The following is a 22820-nucleotide window of genomic DNA, read 5'->3' on the forward strand; positions in this document are numbered from 1 at the left end:
TCTCTCTCTCTCTCTCTCTCTCTCTCTCTCTCTCTCTCTCTCTCTCTCTCAGCACCCACCAACAAGAATTTATTAAACTCTGATTACATGCCAGGCCCTGTGTTAGGAGCTGTTCAGACAAAGACAAAAGTGAAGGGATCCTTGCCCTCAAGAAGCTCAAGATGATCCATTCATATGCTCCTTTTTCATAGGTCAACAATCTCTACCTTTTATTTCTCTCTTCCCACCAGCAAAGTACTCACTATTCTAACTAATTTTTCAATATTCGCTGATGAAATAAAGTAAGTCTCTCAACTGTTGGACTCCTTTGATTTATTACCCCTGAAACACAAAATATACTATAAAACCACTATGTGGTGATTAACACGCATCCCTCCACCAAATCATAGCTTCCAAATCTCACTCATATTCATATTTTCTTTCTATTCTCCTTATTTTGCTTTTATATACCCATTCCATTTCACATTTCTCTCCATTATCTATCTATCTATCTATCTATCTATCTATCTATCTATCTATCTATCTTTCTTTCCATCAATCTCTCTCTTTCTCCATATCATTTTGTCTATCTAAACTATATATCCATTCATCTATCTACCTCTACCTGTCTCTATATATCCATTCATAACTCTGTCTCTCTCCTTTCTTTCTGAAAGGATTTGCCCAAAGTCATATAAGTAATAAATGTCTGAGGCTGGGTTTGATCTTAGATCTTCCTGACTCAAGGTCTAGCACTCTGTCCACTGTACTACTTAGCAGCCTACAAGTAGTGAGGGCATACTATATATGTACCCAACCATGTCTTACTCCTCTGGCCACTTTCATTCCTTTCTGTCTTCTTCCTCTCTAGTATTCCCTTCCCCTAGGCTAGGGAAGCTGGTCCACATATGTGAATGGTTTATCAGATGTTCTGTACCTGTGCAGCATTCTAAAAGAAAATTATGGCTTAAGCAAAAGCCTTTCTCTGACGTAAACTTAATAAACACTTTCCCTCCCTCCTTTCCTTCTCTGACGTCTTCCATTTGTTCCCTTAATCTCACCAAGCAATCAGCTATTTTCTTCCCTGTTTATGATGCATCTCTGGACTCCATGTATCATGTATCCTGGACCATCTGGTCCTTTCTCAGCTCTCAGAGTTTCCACTGTATTTGGGAGCCAACACCCACACTGCCAAAGAGAATCTAGCTAACTGAGCCCTAGTTATGGGTATCTATGGCCTGTCTATTGGCTACTGCTGGTCAGGATGCTACAGGTGTGTTGTGCAGGTATATATAAGTGGGCAAGAGAGGGGGAAGTTACTCCTTTTCTCTGACACACCTGACAACTTCTAGGATAGGACAGAAAAACCAGAGCTCCCCAAATCACAAGGTTTCCTGTGGGGGAGGAGAAGAGATACCATCAAAATAAATCAACAGGGTCCCCAGACAGTGAGAGGGAGCAGGAGAGTTTGAAACTATCCAGGACAGTCCAGCTAAATCCCTCATGCAAATGAAATCTGTAGTTGAGGGCTGCGAGTTAGAGACCCAAAGGATTTGAAAAGAAGACAAGAGAAAATGTTCTCAGATGTGGAAAGTGTTCTCAAATTTCCATTATCCAGGTGTGGGGACATCTGTGCACAATAGTCACTGGGGAGAAGAATACAGGAAGGGGAGTGGGTGGAAAGCCACTGAAAACCCCTAGAGGGCAAGGACATCAGGGCACAGCTATAGAGTTGCTAGGGCTGTAGGAACTTCCTAAATCACATAGTCTGACTCCTCATTTTACAAATTGGAAACCAAGGCCAGTAGAAACTAGAGGGTAAATACTGATTCATAGCTTTACAACAGGAAAAGACATCAGTGATAGTTTCTTTTTTAGAAAAGGAAACCAAATGGGTAGGTAGGTGACTCAGTGGATCAAGAATCAGATCCAGAGTTGGGAGGTCCTAGTTTCAAATGTGGCCTGAGATACTTCCTGGCTGTATGAACTTGGACAAGTCACAACTCCCATTGCCTAGCCCTAACTGCTCTTCTGCCTTGGAACCAATGCATAGTATTGATTCTAAGATAGAAGATAAGGGTTTAAAATCCAAGGCAGAAGAGCAGTAAGGGCTAGGCAACTAGGGTTAAGTGTCTTGCTCTGGGTCACACAATTAGAAAGTGCCTGAGGCCAGATTTGAACACAGGTCCTCCTGTCTCTAGGCCTGGCTCTCAATCCACTGAACCACCCAGATGGCCCCTGGTAAGGGTTAAAAAGAAAAGGAAACCAAGGTCCTGAGAGACTGGGTGTTTTTCAGAAGGTCGGACAAGGCAGGACTGAACCTTGCCCGATGTCATGCAGATAGTCAGTGGCAGAATTAGGACTAGAATGCAGTGCAATATAGTGAAAAGAACCCTGGGTTTGATGCCAGTGGCCCTACACTCTATCCCAGTGATGGCAAACCTTTTAGAGACTGCAAACTGCACCCTCTCCCTGCATGTGAGCCTCTTCCTTACCCCAGACAGGGAGGGAGGCAGCTATCCCATTGGGCTGCTGGGCAGAGGGGTGGGTGATATGAAAAAACGTCCTCAGGCACAGTAGAGAGGGGGAAGAGATCAGCCACCTCCAGCACATGTGCCATAGGTTCACCAACACAACTCTATCCACTGCCCAACCTAGCTGCCTGTATAGGGCATCTTACTTGGAGTAAGTCATTATGCCTCAGTTTCCTCATCTATAAAATGAGATGGTTGGTCATTTGTCTTCTAAAGCTATGATCCTATGAGTTTAGGCCTCTTGAATTCCATCCCACCATAATACCTCTGAACACTGATCAACCCTACCTGACTTTTGGTAACTGAGGCATTTGTAGTGATTCTGAAAGGATAAGAGACAAAGTGGTCACATCATGGAAGTGTGATATGGTGGTTCTTAGGCAGTTCTATAATAGGTCCAGCAAGCAGTTTATTAGATGGAGCCTATAGATGGAGCCCTGGTAAGAGGAAGATTTTGAGTATTGAAAATAGAATAAGAAATCATCCAGGCAGCTATTGTCTCTCTTGCCAAGATGAAACCTTGAGAGATCACCTTATCCATTTTTTGGCTAGGGAAAGGGTAAGATCCAGTCTTTTCTCCCTAGGAGAGACAGGAGAGTCCATGGTGCTCTCCAGATCAATGGTTTTAGAACTAACAGACTTCCCAGTGAAGAAAGGCATGTCTCCTATTATATCGTCTTTTGGTTTTCATATTTAAAAAACTAAAATCATGTCTACAACTGTTCTGCATGGACAAGCATTAGTACTTGAGCAGTTTTACAAAGAGGCAAAGAAAGGAAAGGAGAATCTTTTGCTAATGTAATCAACCAAAAAGTAAGAGCTCTTATGACAATGAGTGAAAGATGGATTTCTTTTGATTTGATAGGATTGACTTATTTTGATGTATTCTCCTCCATTTTATTCTGAACTGATGTACTGACCACAATAACAAAACCAAATATTTCTTAGAGTTTATATGAATGTAAATAAGCTACCCCCCAATTTCCCCAAAAGCTTTCAGTGCAAACAGAAAGTCAGTTTGATGCAGGCAATAGAATGATGAATTGTATGTCAGGAAGACCTGGGTTGGCTTCCTGCATAACCATGGATAAGTCACTTGACTTTTCTTGGCCACATTTTGCTCATCTGTAAATTGGGCATAATAACAGCTGTAAAAAGCCTACCTCACAGGACTTGTGTAAGGCTCAAATAAGATAATGAGAGGACTAGAAACTAAAATTCCTCTGCAAATCTTAAAGCCCCCTTTAAATGGCAGCTATTATTATTTCATTAAAATTTATGCATATCTTTTGCTTTTATATTACATTTATTTCTGAATATATCTCTCCCTTTCTCTAACTCAGTGAGGTATTTACAATAACAAAATAATAAAAGAGAAAGAAAAAACACTTCAATAAAACTGACCAGCACATTCATTGGGTCCCAACAATCCGATGAGGTAGGAGTTAATAGGAATTATTATTCCCATTTTACAAATTGAGGCTTGGAGAGTTAGGTGATTTACTCACAACTAGTTTAGATCAATAATGAGCCAGGAGTTAGGAAGACTCATCTTTCTGAGTTCAAATCTGGCCTCAGACACAAGCTGTGTGACCCTGGGCAAGTCACTTGATCCTTGTTGGCCTCAGTATCCTCACCTGTAAAATGAGCTATTGAAGGAAATAGTAAACTGCTCCACTGACTTCACCAAGAAAACTCCCACTGAGTTCATGAAGAGGGAAACACAACTGAAAATGACTGAACAACAACAGTATATATCGATAGAAATTCTCTCTGTCCCTTCCCCACCACCCAGAGATCTATGAAAATCCTATGCAGAGGGGATGAAGAAGGGAGGCACAAACTCACCTTGACAGTCACTGGGTCAGATTTCTATCCCCTGGATTACAAACTCATTACTTGTGGCTACCATCGTCATATATTCTCAATGTTATTTTCTCCCTCCCACATTCTAAAGCCCCTCTTCCCCTCTCTTGTACATAATAGTCAGATAACATCCTAATTCCTGGTTTTGCTGCAACAAGCCAACACACTCTAGGAGCATCTGCCTCTCTAACTGAGCCAGCCACCCAACTTGGCCTCTTCTTCTTGGGGTGGATGGTGAGAATATTGGCTCTGCTTCACTTATCAGTGGGAGCATAACTCATTTAAACTGTGCCAAGACTTTATTGGCCGAGAATGCGTGTCATGATGCCTGGGAAGGTACTGAGGCCATCAAAACAATTGAAAAAGTACCTGTGAGGGGAATCATCTCAATCCTTCTGTATATGGCATATTTCTTGTTTAGAGTCCACTAATTATTGGTGGAATTTACCATCATCCTGGATCCTATGCTCTCCATTCCAGTGCCAGAACCTACCATTATCTCTTGCCCCACACTCTCTATGACAGCTAGCTTAGCTTTCTTTCTATCTTGATAATGTAAGTCATTGTTTTCCAGCTTTAGATCTTTGTTGTCTCTACCCTATGATTGATCCATCCCCTTCTTTCCTTTCTTTAAAAAAGAAAAAAACCCTTACCTTCTGTCTTAGAGTCAACACTGCGTATTGGTTCTAAAGCAGAAGAGTGGTAAGGGCTAGGCAATGGGGGTCAAGTGACCTGCCCAGGGTCATAGAGCTAGGAAGTATCTGAGACCAGACATGAATCCAACTCCATATCTGGCACTCTCTCCACTGAGCCACTTAGCTGTCCCTTGACTATCAATTTCTTTAAAAATTTTTTATTTTTAAAACCTCTATTTTCCAGCTTAGAATCAACACTATGGATTGATTCCAAGGCAGAAGAACGTTAAGGTCTAGGCAGTTGGGGTTAGGTGACTTGCTCAAGGTCACACAGCTAGGAAGTATCTGAAGTCACATCTAAATCCAGGACCTCCTGTTCAGGCCTGGCTCTCTCCACTGAGCCACCTAGTTGCCCTTTGACTGTTTCTTCCTCTACATAGTTTTAAACTCAGGAAGATGTCTTCATTACACCAGGTCTGGTGTTCTATCCCCTGTACCACCTTAACTACATGCATTTAACTACATTGTCACAGAGAGTCGGACACAACTGAAATGACTGAACAACAATAATTTATTCTACATATATTTATGTAGTATATACTTATGTAAGGCATGTTCTCTCCTCATAGAATTTTGATTCCTTGTGAGTAGAGTTGGTTTTATTCTTTATATTTGTATCCCCCCCAGTGCCTGCCCCATGGTAGTGATTAATAAATGCTTGTTGATTGTTTGCAGATTAAATCATTAATTTAATTATTGGTTATAATATAGAGATTGGTTAAAGAAGCTGGGAATATTTAGTTTGGAGAGGAAAGCCTTAGTGGGGACATTTCCATCTTTTTACACTTTATACCTCCTCCCCTTTCTCCCGAGATACTCTTCAACCCACTGATGCTGGCCTCCTAGCAGTTCCAGAAATAAGATAGTTCATCTTTCCACTCTGGCCATTTTCACCGACTGTTCTCCCTGCCTGGAATGCTCTCCCTCCTCCCCTCCACCTTCAGGCTTCCTTCAAGTCCCAACTAAAATTCTACCTTCTACAAGTCGACTTTCCCAGGCCCTCTTAATTCTAATGTGTTCCCTCTGTTGATTGTTTCCTATTTATCCCTTGTTGTCTCCTCCATTAAATTGTGAACTCCTTAAGGGCAGAGACTGGTTTTCTTTTTCCTTGCAACTGTATCCCCAGTCCTTGGCACAGTGCCTGACACATAGTGAATACTAATTCACTGCTTGTTTCCTTCCTTCTTAGTTCCAGAGGCCAGAACTAGAAAGCAACGGGCAGGGGCAGCTAGGTGGCTCAGTGGAATAGTAAGCCAGGCCTGGAAAGGGGGAAGTCCTGGGTTCAAATCTGGCTTCAGATCCTTCCTAGCCATGTTTAAACCCAATTGTGTAGCCCTTTCCACACTTCTACCTTGGAGCAGATATCTAGCTGATACTTAGCCAATTTTAAGACAGAAGGTAAGGGTTTAAAATAAAAAGTAATGGGTAGTAGTTGCAGAAAGACAGATTTTGATTTAATATGGCTTAAAAAAATCTTCTTAGAACTTCCCCAAAGTAGAATGGATTGCACCACAAAGTAGTGAATTTTCTATCACTAGAAATCTTTAGGTGATGGCGGAATGCCCATTTATTAGAGATGCTTTAAAGGACATTCCTACTTAGTTATATATTGGATTAGACAAGATGACTGCTGAGTTCTTCCAGTCTGAGATTTTAGAATTCTGATTCTGGTTTCTTTTTTCCCTCTCTTTTACCCTCCACTAGGTGGGGCTAACTAGGAAGGAGAGGGAAAATGTGAACTTGGAAAATAGGATAGATCTAGCCATAAAAAAAAAAAAAAATGAAGCTAGTAAATGAGGTGCCTACAGGGGGAGGGAGACAAGGGAGTTGGAGTGGGTGTGCAAAGAATCAGGCCTAGAAGTAGGCAAGATAAGCAGCTCTTAGGGTGTGACGTGGTAGTGGTGTGTGATAGGTACTCATATATTGCTATTTAGAAAAAATATTTTAATTGATCGTTTTATAATAAATTTTTATCAATCTCCTTTGTTTTATATCGCCTACATTTACCAACATAATCCCTCTGCCTCACCCTAAAAAAGCCATCACTTATAATGCAAAATTAAAAAGAAAAATGGTTCAGCAAAAGCAACATATCCCAAAAGTCTGACATTCTGTGCAATATTCCTCACCCATGATTCCCTCCCTCCCCCATCTGCAGAGACAGGGGGAGGTGTCTAGAATGCATGTATTTTTAATGCATGAAAATGAGATTTTCTATGGGAGACAGGTATTAAATCTGGGTGCCTTTGCTAGGCACTCTTCTGTGGATGCAGTTGAGAGGCGAGGGGAAGAATGAGATCAGCTAGTACAATCAGATAAGCCGCTCTAGGCTGAATATAGAACACACCTGTATCGTTGCTCAGCTCCCACAAATCTGGTTTATGCTGGCCTGAGCTCTGGGGCATCATCAACTATGACCATGTGAATAACATCCTCAATGTAATGAAGACACAGGAGAGGAAAATTTAGAGGCCTCGATACAGTGGATATTACCACTAATCACTCCTTTTCCCCACCTTCACTCTCAGCCTGTATTCTTCTCACCATCTCGTACAGGCCATGCTAATCAATGGTACATCTGTGTGAATCCATTTATCTGATTCTTCTAAGTACTGGCTAGCTCACTCAGCTTCCAAATCTCTACAGCTGTTTTCCACATCTGGGGTGTACCCAGAGAGTTTCTGGAGAACTCTGTTTAATTTTTTTTACTTTTTAATTTAACTTTTACTTAATATTTTTTTACTTTTTAATTACTCTTATCTGAGTCCTTTTTCTGCCTCTACAGCTCAGAGCCTCTTATCCCCCCTCTAATAATTAGCAATGATGATTTATAGTTAAGAGATCTGGGTGTGAATCCTGGTTCTGGTAACTTATGACCTGTGTGACCTTAGGAAAGTCCCTTCAGCTCTTTCTGGGCCTCATTTTCCTCACCTGTAGAATGGGAGTTGAACTACATGAAGACCCTTTCTCCTTAAATCCTCTGAGTCATTGGGAATGAAGATGACGGAGGAAGGCAATGATGATACTGCCTTTGAAAATGAAAGGAGACATTGATTCTTCCCAGTTACACCAAAGCTACAGTTTGCATCCCATCTGGCTACTTCCTCTACTACTAAAGGGAACGGATGACATTCAGATGGAAGAAAATCAATGAGTAAAAGGAGAACAAAATTGCTCCCTTTTCTGGTTAGCTCTATTTTCTTGCCTTTTCCAAGGCCAGGCCCATAATTGCCACCAGATGTTGACAGCAGTGCATCTGAACTCTGACTATGATGCATAAAAGCTTTCCTGTGGTCAAGAACCAGATGCTATCCTGTCTGAAATGACAAACTGTTCTGGACGGTGGCAACGATGGGCTGGAGCTGAGTTTCAGGGCCAGCATTCTCTCTGGAAAGCTGAGTATTATTAAAGCTGGCATCAGGATGGAGGCATTGAGTGTTCGTTTTCCTTTCATGGCATAAAGACTCAGAGCATTGTAAGCCAAAGAAGGACCCTGAGAGATCACTCAGTTTTCTCTAAATGTCTTCAAATGTCAAAGGTTGTACCTAAAGTATACTTTGATATCTAAGGTTAAAAATGAGCAAAGCAACAACAATGAAACAAGTCTCAAAACTTGATCTAGTTTGTTAGACTATTGTGGTGCAAATGAGGGCATGGTTAGGGCACTGACCCCCATATGTTTCTGTTAGCTTTTCTCTGGGCAAGAAGCATGGTTTTTATAGTTCTCAGATTATTCATAATCCCTTTCCTTATGCTCTTCTATAAATGGGTACCACTAGTAACAGGAGGATGAGGAATAGAGTGTGGATGATTCTGTATTACCTATCCCTACTATTGAGTGATACAACTTCTAGAGCATGTTGACCTCTCATTGACCACTATACTCATTTTCTCTTTCTTTTTAAAATTTGATTTCTTAATCCCTTATCTTCCATCTTAGAATCAGTACTGTATTGGTTCCAAGACAGAAGAGTGGTGAGGGCTAGGCAAAAACGGTGACTTGCTCTGGGTCAGTTGGAAGTATCTGAGGTCAGATTTGAACCCAGGACCTCATGTTTCTAGGCCTAGATCTCAATCTACTGAGTCACCTAGATGCCCCAATCATCTCTTTCTTTAGGTTTCTCCTATTCTATGTCCTGAAAAAATATTGTGTCACCATAAACAGCAGTAAATATGATCAAAGGAAGATTTTATCAGACAAGAAAAGGTTTTGTGGGTGAAAAAAAAGGAGAGATCAACTTGCATATAAATGGGCACACCTTTGGAATTTTCAGGTATCTAGGTTGCGTGGTGGATAGAGTGCTAGCCTTGGAGCCAGGAAGGTCTGAGTTCAAACCTTGCCAATTTTTCTCAGCTTCGGTTGCATCATCTGTAAAATGTGGATAATAGCACCTATTTCTCAGGGTTGCTGGGAGAATCAAGTAAGATAATGCATGGAAAGCATTTTGTAAACCTTAAAGGGTTATTATATAAATGCTAGCTATTATTACTAATTTCCAAGGTCTCTTCCAGCTCTGAAATTCTATGACACTAAGATTCTAGGATACTGGGCAATATGCCCAGGAACTTCAGTCACTGTTTCTATTTTTCCTTAGAGAAAAGTACAAGCAGTGCAGGGTACTCCTCTGGTCCCCAGGGCCATGTCCCATTAGCCTTGGCAGATTCCATGCCTGTCTACAAAGTTTCTATAAACACATATACATATAAAAAGCTTTTAAAAAACTTATATACCCACTCCAACATACGTATTTATATTTAAGTCTTCCTTTATATGTATGGGTGATGGTGATGCAGTGGATAGCGAGACATGCCTGTAGTTAGACTCATTCATCTTCATAAGTCCAAATCTGACTTCAGATGCTTACTAGCTATGTGATCCTGGCCACCACCAATACATATCTATCGCTATCTCTATGTTTATCAGCAGGTTATCTACATTTAAAGCCCATATACAAAAAGGCAGCATGATATAGTAGACAGGAAGCTGGGCAGATCTAGATCCAAGTCCTGCTTCTGATATATACTGGCTTTGTGGCCCCATATAAATCATTTCATCTCTGGTACGTAGAGACAAAAGGAGACCAGAGTAGGGCGATTCAGCAAGGTTTATCAGGCACAACAAAGACAAAGAGACCCAAAGCCATGAGAGCTGGCAAAGGGTCTTGATTGGGCAGGCTTACAGATGATCTAGTTCAATCCCCATTATGCCAAAGAGTCCTGAGCCTATCTTCCAGATACAGTAAAACCTTTAACCGACAGTGAACAATGGAGAAATAGAAAATCTCCCCCAAGAGGGAGATTGCCATACCTTCCAGCCTCCACTTGCTTGTGCTCTGTCCCTTGGCCCTCTTCTCCTTAAATCCTGCCTTTCTTTTGGGCTTTAATCTCCACTTTGCAATAGAGAGCTCTTAATAAAAATCTCCTGAGCAGTTATATTCATGTAGTGCTTCAGCCATTTCTAAGAAAGCAGCCTTTTGTTGAGCTGCTGAAAAGAGAGAAGCTTATCTTGAGCGGGACCTTCCTTTTGGTCAAAATACTATCTTAATAGAAAAAGTCTTGAGTGATCTGGGCTCTAGTCTCTGATGGGTCACTAACTGGCTATGCAGATGTGAGCCAGTCACTTTCGTGTTCCCAGCCTCAGCTTCTCGAGCTCTAAAACTTGGACTAGATCTGATCTCCTTTCCAGTGCTGACAGTCTATGACCAATGGAACCACAGAAATCAATATAGGACACATACACACGGTAGGGGTTGATGGGGTGGGCTAGAAAAGAAAGAATGTCTCTGTCTGCTTCAGTGTGGCTGTTACCCTATCTATATGGCCCAAGTACTTTCTCAGGATGACCACGTCTTGTCCAGGTGTGTGTTGGTTCATGTTGTGATTATAAGCACCAAGTTCTTTTTCATATGGACTGCTTTTTAGCCATTTCTCCCTCACTGTGTATTTATATCATTGATTTCATCAACCTAAATGCAGAATTTTATATTTATCACTATTAAATTTCATCTTGTTAGTGCTTTCCCATAATTCTAGCCTAGTGAAATCCTTTTAGATTATGATGCCATCACAAAATGCATTTGCTATTCCAGGAGTCAACAAATTATGATATTCAGGACAAATCCGGCCTCCTGCTTATTTAAAAAAAAACCTTAATTAATTTGTTTGTCACCTTAAAGTTCCTAAGTATCTTCCTCCTTCCCCTCCCTGAAATAGAGAAGGTATCATTTGACCTATCAGATTAGCCTAATACCAATTGCTAAATGGCCCATTTAGGGGCAGCTGGGTAGCTCAGTGGATTGAGAGCCAGGCCTAGAGACAGGAGGTCCTAGGTTCAAATCCAGCCTCAGACACTTCCCAGCTGTGTGACCCTGGGCAAGTCACTTGACCCCCATTTGCCTACCCTTACCACTCTTCCACCTATAAGTCAATACACAGAAGTTAAGGGTTTAAAATAAAAAAAAAATAAATTAAAAAAATATATCAAGCCATTCCCTAATTGACAAATGATCAAGAGACATGAATAGGCAGTTTTCAGATAAAGAATTCAAAACTACTGGGGAAACCAGGTGTTTTAGTGGATAGAGGACCAGGTCTGGAGATGGTAGGTCTTGAGTTCAAATATAACCTTAGATGCTTCATTTTTATATGACAGGAAAAGAAGGGAGATAAATTTAAAGGTTAGGGCTTTGAGAATTGTAAGATTCAAAATTGATAACATGTTTGNGGTTCAAATCCAGCCTCAGACACTTCCCAGCTGTGTGACCCTGGGCAAGTCACTTGACCCCCATTTGCCTACCCTTACCACTCTTCCACCTATAAGTCAATACACAGAAGTTAAGGGTTTAAAATAAAAAAAAAATAAATTAAAAAAAACTATTGTAAATGGCCCATTTAGCTGTCCATTCTTAGCTCATAGCTATATAAAAATATATAATAATATATTAATAATAAAAATAAAAATATACCAGGAAGCCAAATATGACCATCATTTGCCGACTCCTGAGATATTTCTTCTAGCTTCATGGCATTTACAAATTTGATGAAGGTGCTGTTTGTACTCTCATATAAGTCACTGATAAAAATACTGAAGGTGAGGCAGGTAGGTGGCTCAGTGGATTGAGAGCCAGGCCTATAGATGGGAGGTTCCGGATCCAAATCTGGCCTCTGACACTTCCTAGCTGTGTGACCCTGGGCAAGTCACTTAACTCCCATTGCCTAGACCTTACTGCTCTTCTGTCTTGGAACCAATACATGATATTGATTCTAAGACGGAAGGTAAGGGTTTAAAAAAATATACTGAAAGACTGGATTTAAGGATCTAGCCCTGCAGTACTCTATCAAAGTTCTTAGGCTAGGTCCATGTTGGGGAACCTATTGCACTTGTGCTGGAGGGGTCTGCTCCTTCCCCCTCTCCACATGCACCTGAGGACATTTCTCCCATCACCCACCCCTCTGCCCAGCAGCCCAAAGGGAGCGCTTCCTCCTTCCCCTGTCTGGGATAAGGCTGGGCTCACATGCTGTATGAGGATTGCAATTTGGGCACTCAGTCTCTAAAAGATTCCCCATCCCTGGGCTAGGTTGTCATCAATCCATTAACTATTCATTTGGGGTTAAGTCATTCAATTACCTCCAGACTCATCAAACTATAATATTATTCAATTTATATCTCACTCTCCAGTTATCTAATTACTATCTTGCTATCTTGTTGACAAAGATATCATAAAAGACTATACAAACCTTGCTGAAAACCAAGTAAAATTATGTACCCAGTATTTCCCTATCCACTAGTCCAGTAACCCTATGAAAATAGAAATGAGGTGAGTTTTATATGCCTTGTCTTGTTGAGACCAAGCAAGCACTTTGTGATCACTTATTTATCTAATTGCTCATAAACCATTCCTTTAAAGTATTCCCATTTTCTCATTTGTATAACCCAGTGGAACTGCATGTCGACTCTGGGAGGAGGAAGGGAAGAGGGAGAGAAAATGAATCATGTAAATATGGAAAAATATTTAAAAAAATAAAAATTAAAGTATTCCTATTTTCTTCAGAAATCAGTGTCATACTTTTGGGCTCTTCATTTTATAGACACTAATTCTTCCTTCTGGAAAATCAGTATAACAAAATTTTTTAACTGATCAATACAATAATAAACCACAATTCTATAGGACTCATGATGAAACATGCTTTCTAGTCAGGCTATAGATTAAAAACATGTTCTCTCTCTCTCTCTCTCTCTCTCTCTCTCTCTCTCTCTCTCTCTCTCTCTCTCTCTCTCCTCTCCTGTCCTCTCCTCTCCTGTCCTCTCCTCTCCTGTCCTCTCCTCTCTTCTCTTCTTCTCTTCTCTTCTTCTCTTCTCCTCTCCTCTCCTCTCCCCTCTCCTTTTTCTTTTTTGGGCCAATGTAAGGATTTGTTTTGCATAAATATGCATGTTTATAATGGATTTTGTATTTCTTGCTTTCTCATAGGTTAGTGAGGAAAAGAGTTAGGAACTAAAAATGAAATGAAATTAGAAAAATTTTAAATGAGGATAGCAAACTGGTAGAAAAATAAAAGTTAACATTAAAAAAAATTTAATCTGCATTATTAACATTTTCTCAATAAGAAGAATACATAAAAAAGAAAATCAGCTCAATATGCCTCCAGCCCCAAGGCATCTCACCATAGTTTCCTCAAGGATCACAAGTAGCAGTTAAACAATTATAATTGCTGTCCTGAGCTCAGAGTCAATGACCTATCATAAAATCGAAGCATCATTGATTCTTGAAGTTGGAAGGGACTTTAGAGATCTGCTGGTCAAAGTCACCGGAATGCCTTTGCCTGAGTCCTCCAACCCTAGAATGTTGTTCTCTTCCTTAGTCTTCTTATGGAATAGTATAAAATCTCAAGAATGGATAGATGAGAAAGAATATTTGCCTTTGAACTACGAAAGTTTGGATATGGTCCTGCTAGGATCCACAAACATTTATTAGGCTGCTAGTATGTGCCAGGCACTGTGCTAAACCCTGGGAATACAAAAAAGGCAAAAAACCAGCCCTCAAGATGCTTATGATCTAGTGGGAAGATGGCATGCAAACACAAAGTGAGCTACATCCAAAATAACAGGAAATAAATAACCGAGGGAAAGCACTGGAATTAAGAGGGTTGGGAAAGACTTCTTGTGGAGGGTGGGATTTTAGTTGGGATTTAAAGGAAGCCAGAGGGATCACTAGTTGGAGAGGCAGAGAGAGAGAATGTTCTAGAAATGGAGGGCAGCCAGAGAAAATGTCTAGAAATGAAAGATGAAGTGTCTTGTTTGTTGAACATCCAGAAATCAAAAAGTACATGTTGAGAAGTAAAGTTTAGGAGGAAAGATAATGAGTTCTGTTTTGAAAATGTTGAGTTGAAGATTTCTCCTGGATATCGAGTTTGAGATATCTTAAGAGGTAGTTGGAGATGTGAGATTTGAGGTCAGCAGAGAGATTGGGGCAGGAAAGGCAAGTAGGAGAGTCATCCGTGTAGAGATGATAATTAAACCCATGAGATCTGGGAAGATCACCAAGTGAAGTACTATAGAGGAAGAAGAGAAGGCCCAGGATAGAAGAACCCTGAGGGACAGCTTTGGTTAGAGGGCATGATCTGAGTATCCAGCAAAGGATATAGAAGAGTGGTTAGATATAGGTAGGAAAAAAAACAGGGGTGAGTGCTGTCCTGAAAACCTAGAGAGAAGAGAGTGTCAAGGAGGAGAGACTGACTGAGTTTCAAAAGCTGCAGAGAGGTCAAAGAGAATGAGGACTGAGAAAAGACCATTGGACTAGTAATTAAGAGATCTCTAGCAACTTTAGAGAGTTTTGGTGGAATGATGATATCAGATGCCAGTTTTAAGAAGACAGTGAAAGGCGATTTGAAAGTAGAGGCACCTATTGTAGAAGGCACTTTTGAGTTTAGTTACAAAGAGCAGAAGTCCAACTATCAATAATATGGAATTAGGTCTTAATCAATGATACATGTAAAACCCAGGGGAATTGTGCGTTGGCTAAGCGGGGTTAGCGTCTGATTGGGGGAGAGGGAAAGAACATGAAACATATAACTATGGGAAAATATTCAAAATTTTAAAAAATGATAAAAAAAAACAAAGAGCAGAAGAGACGTAGGACAATTGTTAGCAGGGTTAGAAGAATGAAATGAGGGTTTTTCAGAATAGGGAAGACACGGGCATGTTTGGAGGCAGAAGGAAATGATCCAAAAGAGAGGGCGAGATTGAAAACAAGTAAAATAGTCAGGATGACTGAGGAGGTAATCTGTTGAAGGAAATGGGATGGAACGGGATCACTTTAACAAGTAGAGGGATTAGCCTTATTTAGGAGTAAAGCCATTTCATCATTTGAAACAGGATTAAAGGAGGAAAAAGTGGCAGAAAGCACCTGAGCGATAGGAGATGAAAAAAATCGGAGAGGAAGGAGGTCATTGCAAATGCCCTCTATTTTTTTTTTCTGTAAGATTTGAGGCAAGGTTCTTAGTTGGGATAGTAGGCAAGGGAAAGCCAAAGTAGATTTGAGGTTGAGTGAAAGGTTTGGAAGAGGTGCTGTGCAGAGTGAGATACTGAGTTGATTAGGGAGTATAGTGAGATTGCCTAGCCAACAGTGAGGACCCACTTGAGGTTATATAACATAAATTTATAGCCAGCCCAGTCAGAATGATTGCATGATTTTCTCCGCCTTCATTTATCATCAGAGAGCACAGTATAATAGGTCGGGACACATAATAGGATAGGACACAGTGGAAGGACTATAGGGAGTTAGGACCTCTAAAGCATTCTCCCAGTCCAAGTATTTAATGAATAAATGTGTTTGTTGAGTAATCAGCATGGAAGTAGTCAAAGAAACTCATTCTTTTATCTTCTCTCCTCCTCTCCTTTTCCCTACCTGTACCACATACCAGGAATGTTTTTCATGTTTCTGATCCTTATTATTCTTACTGTCCTGCATCTGGGAAATCTTCCAAGACTGATCAGGAAGGTTATGGGTTCCAGGTTCCCTCTCTGCCCTAACACAAATTTCCCACAACTCTTCTTTCCTTCTCCACCTTATATACACATTTAAAAACTGGTGTAGTAGGGGCAGCTGGGTAGCTCAGTGGATTGAGAGCCAGGCCTAGAGACGGGAGGTCCTAGGTTCAAATCTGGCCTCAGACACTTCCCAGCTGTGTGACCCTGGGCAAGTCACTTGACCCCCATTGCCTACCCTTACCAATCTTCCACCTATAAGTCAATACACACAGAAGTTAAGGGTTTAAAATTAAAAAAAAAAAACAAAAAACTGGTGTAGTAGAAGGGGACCTGGAGTCAGAAGTCCTGGGTTTTAGTGTTTCTCCCATTTACTAAGCTTTGTGACCTTAAGGCAAATTATGTAACCTCTCCCAGGCTTAGTTTCCTTTTCTGAAAAAAATTTGTAGAATTGTCATGAGGATTGAATGAACTAATATTCCAATAATTAATGCTTACTAATAATTTGTGAACTGTCAAGTACCATATGGATGTCAGTGCATGAGCTACCTCTAATAGGAAGTCTTTTTTGATGCCTCTAGTTAATATTTTCTCCCTTCTCAAATATCCATTTGTAGTCTTATCTGTTTATACATACATACATATATATATATATATATATATATATATATATATATATAGTTTATAAATGTCATCTCTCCCAAGCAGGATATAGGCTCTTTCAGAGGAAGGACTATTTTAAAGTTTTGTCCTTGTATTTGCAGTCCCTAGAACAGTATCTTGCACATAGTAGGTGCTTTTTAAATGTGTGTTGAATGGAATTATTCCTTCTTCATAATGTACTTGTCCAATTTATGAAATTCCTACTATGTATTTCAAATATTTCCCTCATAAATGCAGACTGAAACCCATCAGGGCCTTGGTGGAGAGCCTTAGTGAGTTGAGTCTGTCTGCACGTAGCTAGGCTGGTTCTTGGATCATGGACATATAGTCATTTGATGGGTCAAAGTGTCCAGCTGGGGTGGGGGGCATTCTGCTTTTCTTGGTATGGTTTGTGCCAGCAGAATCTTTCAGAACCCAGAGAGACTTTCATATCATAAGGAAGTATAGCACAGGTCTTTAGTGTAAGTTTATTAGCATTATTTTCTACTACTGCTGCTGCTGCTGCTCTTACTATATTTTGAAGGACTTATCTTATTGATGCAAGGATTCCCCCAAAGGTGCAGATCAAAAGCCATCAATAACTACTCATCCTTTTCAGCTCTTGCTTTTGTCCTCCCATAAATCCTCTGTCTGAAGTGGGGGCGGGGATAGGTGCAGAAATAAAAGTGGAGGGAGGTCCACCTAGCATTCTCAATCTTTCCCTAGCTCTCATGACATTACATAGGTTACCACTAGAGTAGAGGGACTGTCTAACTGTTATCTCTTGCTCTTACTATGAGACTGGCCCATTGCCTTTTTCTGAATGTCCAAGTCTCTTCTACATCTCCTTTAAAGCCATTTCTCCAGTCATCTCCTCAATGGTAATCTGATGCTGTCTTCTTCTCAAACCTAAACAGACCTCTCCACTACGGGCAACATCACCATCACCATCGGTTTCACGTAATAACCTTTGTTTGAAGTTTTCTGAAACTAAGATAGAAACTGCAATACACTGGATTTTAGGGTTTATATTTTATTTTGAAATTTCTGATAGCAGCTAAAGATGTACTTGCTATTCTGACTATATTTCCTTACCATGTCAAAGTAGCAGAGCGAGGGGTTGACAAACTTGCACGGTATTTTAAAAACAAAACAAAACATAATTATGCATTTGTGGAATCTTAAGAACAAAATGTATCTGCCCAGACTTGGAGCATTTTCTCAGCAAAATAAGAAACAATTTAAAAAAAATCTCAATAATTGAGGCTGCTTGAACCTCATGGTATTTGCAAATAGAAGGCAAGTTCTACCAACCTCTTGGCATAAACTGTGGCAAAGAACACTTTCCATTGCTTCGAGCAGTTTTTAGAATCCTGTTGCTAACTGGGTTAAAGTGGTGATAATGGCACAGGGGGATTGTAAAGACTTTCCATCGTGAACGAGCATTCTCAGCTCAACTCTGTGCTCATAAAAGGCTAACAGTTAGAGAACAGAACATCTCTTGATGCTGTTTGTGACAGATAATTGTTCTTACTCCCAACCACTGCTCTATAGATGCTTTTATCCTACAAAATGATGCTCACCTAGTGACCCAAGAATCTGACTTTCATACCAGTTTCTAAAGTCCTCCTTTCAGAACTGGTTCTAGGGGCAGGCAAGGCAAGCAGCAGCATATGGTGAAATACCGGGGAGAGGGGACAACGGGGGCACTTTAGTATCTTTTATAGACACTTTGATACTTTGGTGTGCTGGTACTCTCATTGGGGTGGGTACTTCATACACTGGGATAGATTGCAATGCATCCATTCCATCTCCTTCTGTGAGATTCCTCTTCCATAGAAGCTTTCCTTTAGTTCTTTTAATTTCTTGTCAATACCAATAAAGTCCCAAACTGAGACTTTTCATTGGTTCCCTCCTTACTCTCCTTACCCACTCGCCTCCTTTTCCAATCATAATGTCCTTGATGATGTCTTTTATTCTACTCTTTACGTATAAATTACCACTTCTACATTTCAACCTATTCAAATCCCCTTATGCCTTTCCTTTGCCTACCATATTCATTTGCTATCTTTGATTTTTCTTTTATCACGGCGGCTTTGATTGGTTGATATTTAGGATCGAAGGGTCATAGGAATGATTAAAAATCAAAAGGTGGACTTTCATAGGAATAAACAGCTCAGGATTGTTGTAAGCACTATGTAATTTCCCATGTCATTCACTCCAATCTCTTCCTTCTTTCCAATTCTGGGCCCAGGCCATTGCCCAACTATAGCACCTGCCTGAAGATATCTATCAGAAAATGCTAGCTAAAGTTAAGTTTAAAAAAAGGAGAATGGCTGAATCATGTATGGGATAGTGTCACACGCACACTGCCACACATATGTGTGCACAATATATGCACAAGCAATACACACACATACACATATACTGATAAACTAATTCAGAGGACTCATTGTCCGGCTTCAAATGATCACTTAGAAATGGGTTCTTTATCTATTTAGTTCTTCTGTAGTGAATGACTCCCACTCTAGGGTTCCTGTGGTATCCTCTGGCTTAATATAATCAGCATAATCATCTGTGAACTGAAGCACCTGGAGAACCCTTGCCAACATCAGGGAATAATAAGGAGTAAACATTTAAAGAGCACCCATTATGTACCAGCTATTGTGTTAAGTGCTTAACAAATATTATTTGATTTGATTTTCACAACTATCTTTGGAGGTTTTTTTTTTATAGATGAGGAACTGAGGCTAACAGGTTTAGGTGACTTGTTCAGGGTCACAGAGGTAGTAGGTGTCTCAGGCTGGATTTGAACTCGGGCCCATCACTATATCCCCTGTTCCACCTAGCTCTGTACTGATTCCCAATAGGGAATCGTTTTTCTATATTAGACTTTTATAGTCAACATAGGATCATAGAATTTAGCATTGGAAGAGATCTTTGGAGATGATCTTCCCTGACACTAGTGACCATTTTGGTGAGCACATCTCTCTGTTTGATGCCTTATTTCAGGAAGTGACTAAACAAAGGAAAGTCTAAGGAAACATATGTCATAGAATTTGATATGATTTGACTATGCTTAGGAAACATCTTGTCTGAGGAGTGCTTTTAAGACTGTATTTTGTTCTTACAAGTAAATTTTATAAAATATTCAACAAGGAAAGATGCATGGCAGGCTCATAGTTTTATATTTTTTGGTTAGCAGTAGGAATATGAAGGTGGAGGCTTCTGTAGAAAAACACACAAAAAGGCTTGTTCTAACCATTCCTTTCTAATGCTTCATCAGCAATACCCTCCATGTCCCCATAGACTATTCTCATAAATTTGATATTGAAATGGGAAAATGGGTATGTGGGTCATCAGCTGAGGCCACCTCTGTTACCTTTTTTTGGTCATGGCACCATATGTGATATTTTCTATTCTCTGGGGATCTTCCTTTTGAAATCTCTTGGAAATCAGCCCCAGTTTGCTCTTGAATCTATGTCAGCCTAAGCACAGATTTCTTCCATTTATTCAGAACAAGTCATTTTTTTAAACTTCATTTTCTTTTAGCTGTGTCATTTTAGTTGCATCTGACTCTTCATGACCCCTTTAGCAGGGCTTGGCAATGTATGGCTCTCAAGCCATATCTGGCTCTTTGAGGGCCAGATATGGCTCTTTCTGCAGGAGCCATAATGTCAATTTTTTTTCAGGTGCTGTTACAGGAGCGTGCGCTGTTACAGGAGCGCGCACTGTTACAGGAGTGCACAGTGAGCACTGTACGGCTCTCACGAAATTACATTTTCAAAAATGTGACGTTTATGGCTCTCATGGCCAAAAAGGTTGCCGACCCCTGCCTTTAGGGTTTCCTTGGCTAAGATACTGAAGTAGTTTACCATTTCCTTCTCCAGTTCATATTACAGATGAGGAAACTGAGGCTAACAAGGTTAAGTGGCTTGCCTAGGATCATACAGCTAGTAAGTATCTGAGGTCATATTTGAACCCAGGACCTCCTGTATCTGAGTCTGGCTCTCAATTTATTGAATCTTCTAGCTGTCCCTTCTGCTCCATTTTCTTAAGAATCATTAGATACAAAGTATACCAGATATTAGAGTGATGGAATCCAAGGATGGTCCTTTCATTATTGTGATTGCTGGGAAGAATTTGCTTTAGAAACTAGCAGAATCTGTTCTGTTTCATGTTTCTTTGTAGCCCTCTCTCTAGCGGGATCTACAGATGCTCTCAGGAGGACATGGTCTAGATGGTCAGTGAATGAGTTAAGTCCTTTGCAAGCTTGTTTTCCCCTCAATCGCATTTTACCATTTTGTTGCTTATAATCTTCTAATAGTTTCCTTTTAATGTTTTGCAAATGACTTTGTTCTCTAATCTGATGTTGCCTATAACCACCATGCTTGAAAATGTTTGCTGGTTGAAGTGATTTCTTGGACTCTTAGCATTCTTATTGTTGGGATCAGCTAAACTAAACTTCTCAAAGAACTGTTGTTAGAGACAATATCTTCACAATTGTCCTTTTTTAAAAAAATTGACAGTTCATTTAAACAGCTTGAGCTGGGATTGCTAAAATTCATAGGCTTTGTCTTCTCATTTCCATTTTTTCTTCTAATTAGATGTGAATTTTGACCTTTGGTTCAAGATTTTGGGGCTGGTCAATGATTTTTGACTGGTCAATGACTATACACAGATGGCTGATTCAAAACTGACCCCTAACTTGGTAACCATTCCATTAAGATAAGGGTTAATTCCAGGGGCACCTGGGTGGCTCAATGGATTGATTAACAGGCCCAGAGATGGGAAGTCCTGGGTTCAAATTTTGCTGCAGGCACTTCCTAGCTGTGTGCCCCCGGGCAAATCACTTAAACCCAATTCCCTAGCCCTTATTGCTTTTCTGCCTAGGAACCAATACACAATATTGATTCTAAGATGGAAGATAAGGATTTTTTTTTTTTAAAAAAGGGTCAATTCCATGTTTTTGGAGTGGAATTGTTAGTGATTGCCATGTCTAGTGCTTTCAATTCTGTTCTTCAATGAAGTTTTCATATGTACAGGTCTGAGGTTTTCCTTTTTTTTTCTTTTTTCTCTTGATCCTAAACTGTGCTTTTCAAAAGATTTTCCATTATCTTCTTCTATGCCCTCCTTCAACCAGAAGCCATCAAGTATCAAGGTATGTGTTGGTTTGGTTAGGAGGAACCTGTTAAGCTCCTCATACAATTTCACTATTTTTTCCTTTGCAATAATGGCACAGTGAATAAAGTGCTGGAACTGTAGTCAAGAAGACTCATCTTTATGAGTTCAAATCTGGCCTCAGATACTTAATAGCTAAGTGATCCTGGCCAAATCACTTCACTCTATTTGCCTCGGTTTCCTCATCTGTCAAATGAGCTGGAGAAGGAGATGGCAAACCACTCCAAGATCTTTACCAAGAAAATCCCCAATGGCGTCATTGACCATGACTGAAGTGACCAAACAACGAAAAGCAGCAATCATGCCTATGGAGGTTGATTTACCATGCTCACTCCAAGTACTGCAAGTACTGAAAAGTGAGGTGGCCAAGCATCATGTCCACGGGAGGGCATAGACATGAGTTACACAAGACAGACAGGCACACACAAGTTGCATTTTACAGTCCTGGTGAGTAGACCCACAACAGTGAGATCACAGATCTGTTGGGGAATTTGAGTTAACTCAAGAAGCAGTCCCTAATAGTGTAAGTCCAGATGACCTGAGGCAGGAAGGTCTGGGTTCAGGTTCTGCCTTGACCACACTAGTAAATCATTAAATCTCTCCACACATCAAAAAACTCCCTAAGTATGCAAGTTTTAGAAGATTAGCCAGATTGGTAGGAGGAGTCTCCACACCAGGCATTCCTCACATGAATGAAATAATAGATTTGGATCAAAAACTTTTAAGAAGTCAAGTATGATCATAAAGGCTCAAAGCCTCTAGGAGTCAGCAGCACCCAGAGGACACATTTTTCAAACTTTGCCAAGGTCACAAGAATAGTTTGTATTAGCTCTGTCTGCCATATTAGTATCATCCTAACCAGTGACCTTATACTGCTCAATTCTACTTCCTTAATTAGGCCTGTAATCTTCTCACAAAGAGACTGAAATAAAAGGGCTG

This window comes from Gracilinanus agilis, chromosome 3, assembly GCF_016433145.1.
Source record: "Gracilinanus agilis isolate LMUSP501 chromosome 3, AgileGrace, whole genome shotgun sequence".
Classification (NCBI taxonomy): Eukaryota; Metazoa; Chordata; class Mammalia; order Didelphimorphia; family Didelphidae; genus Gracilinanus; species Gracilinanus agilis.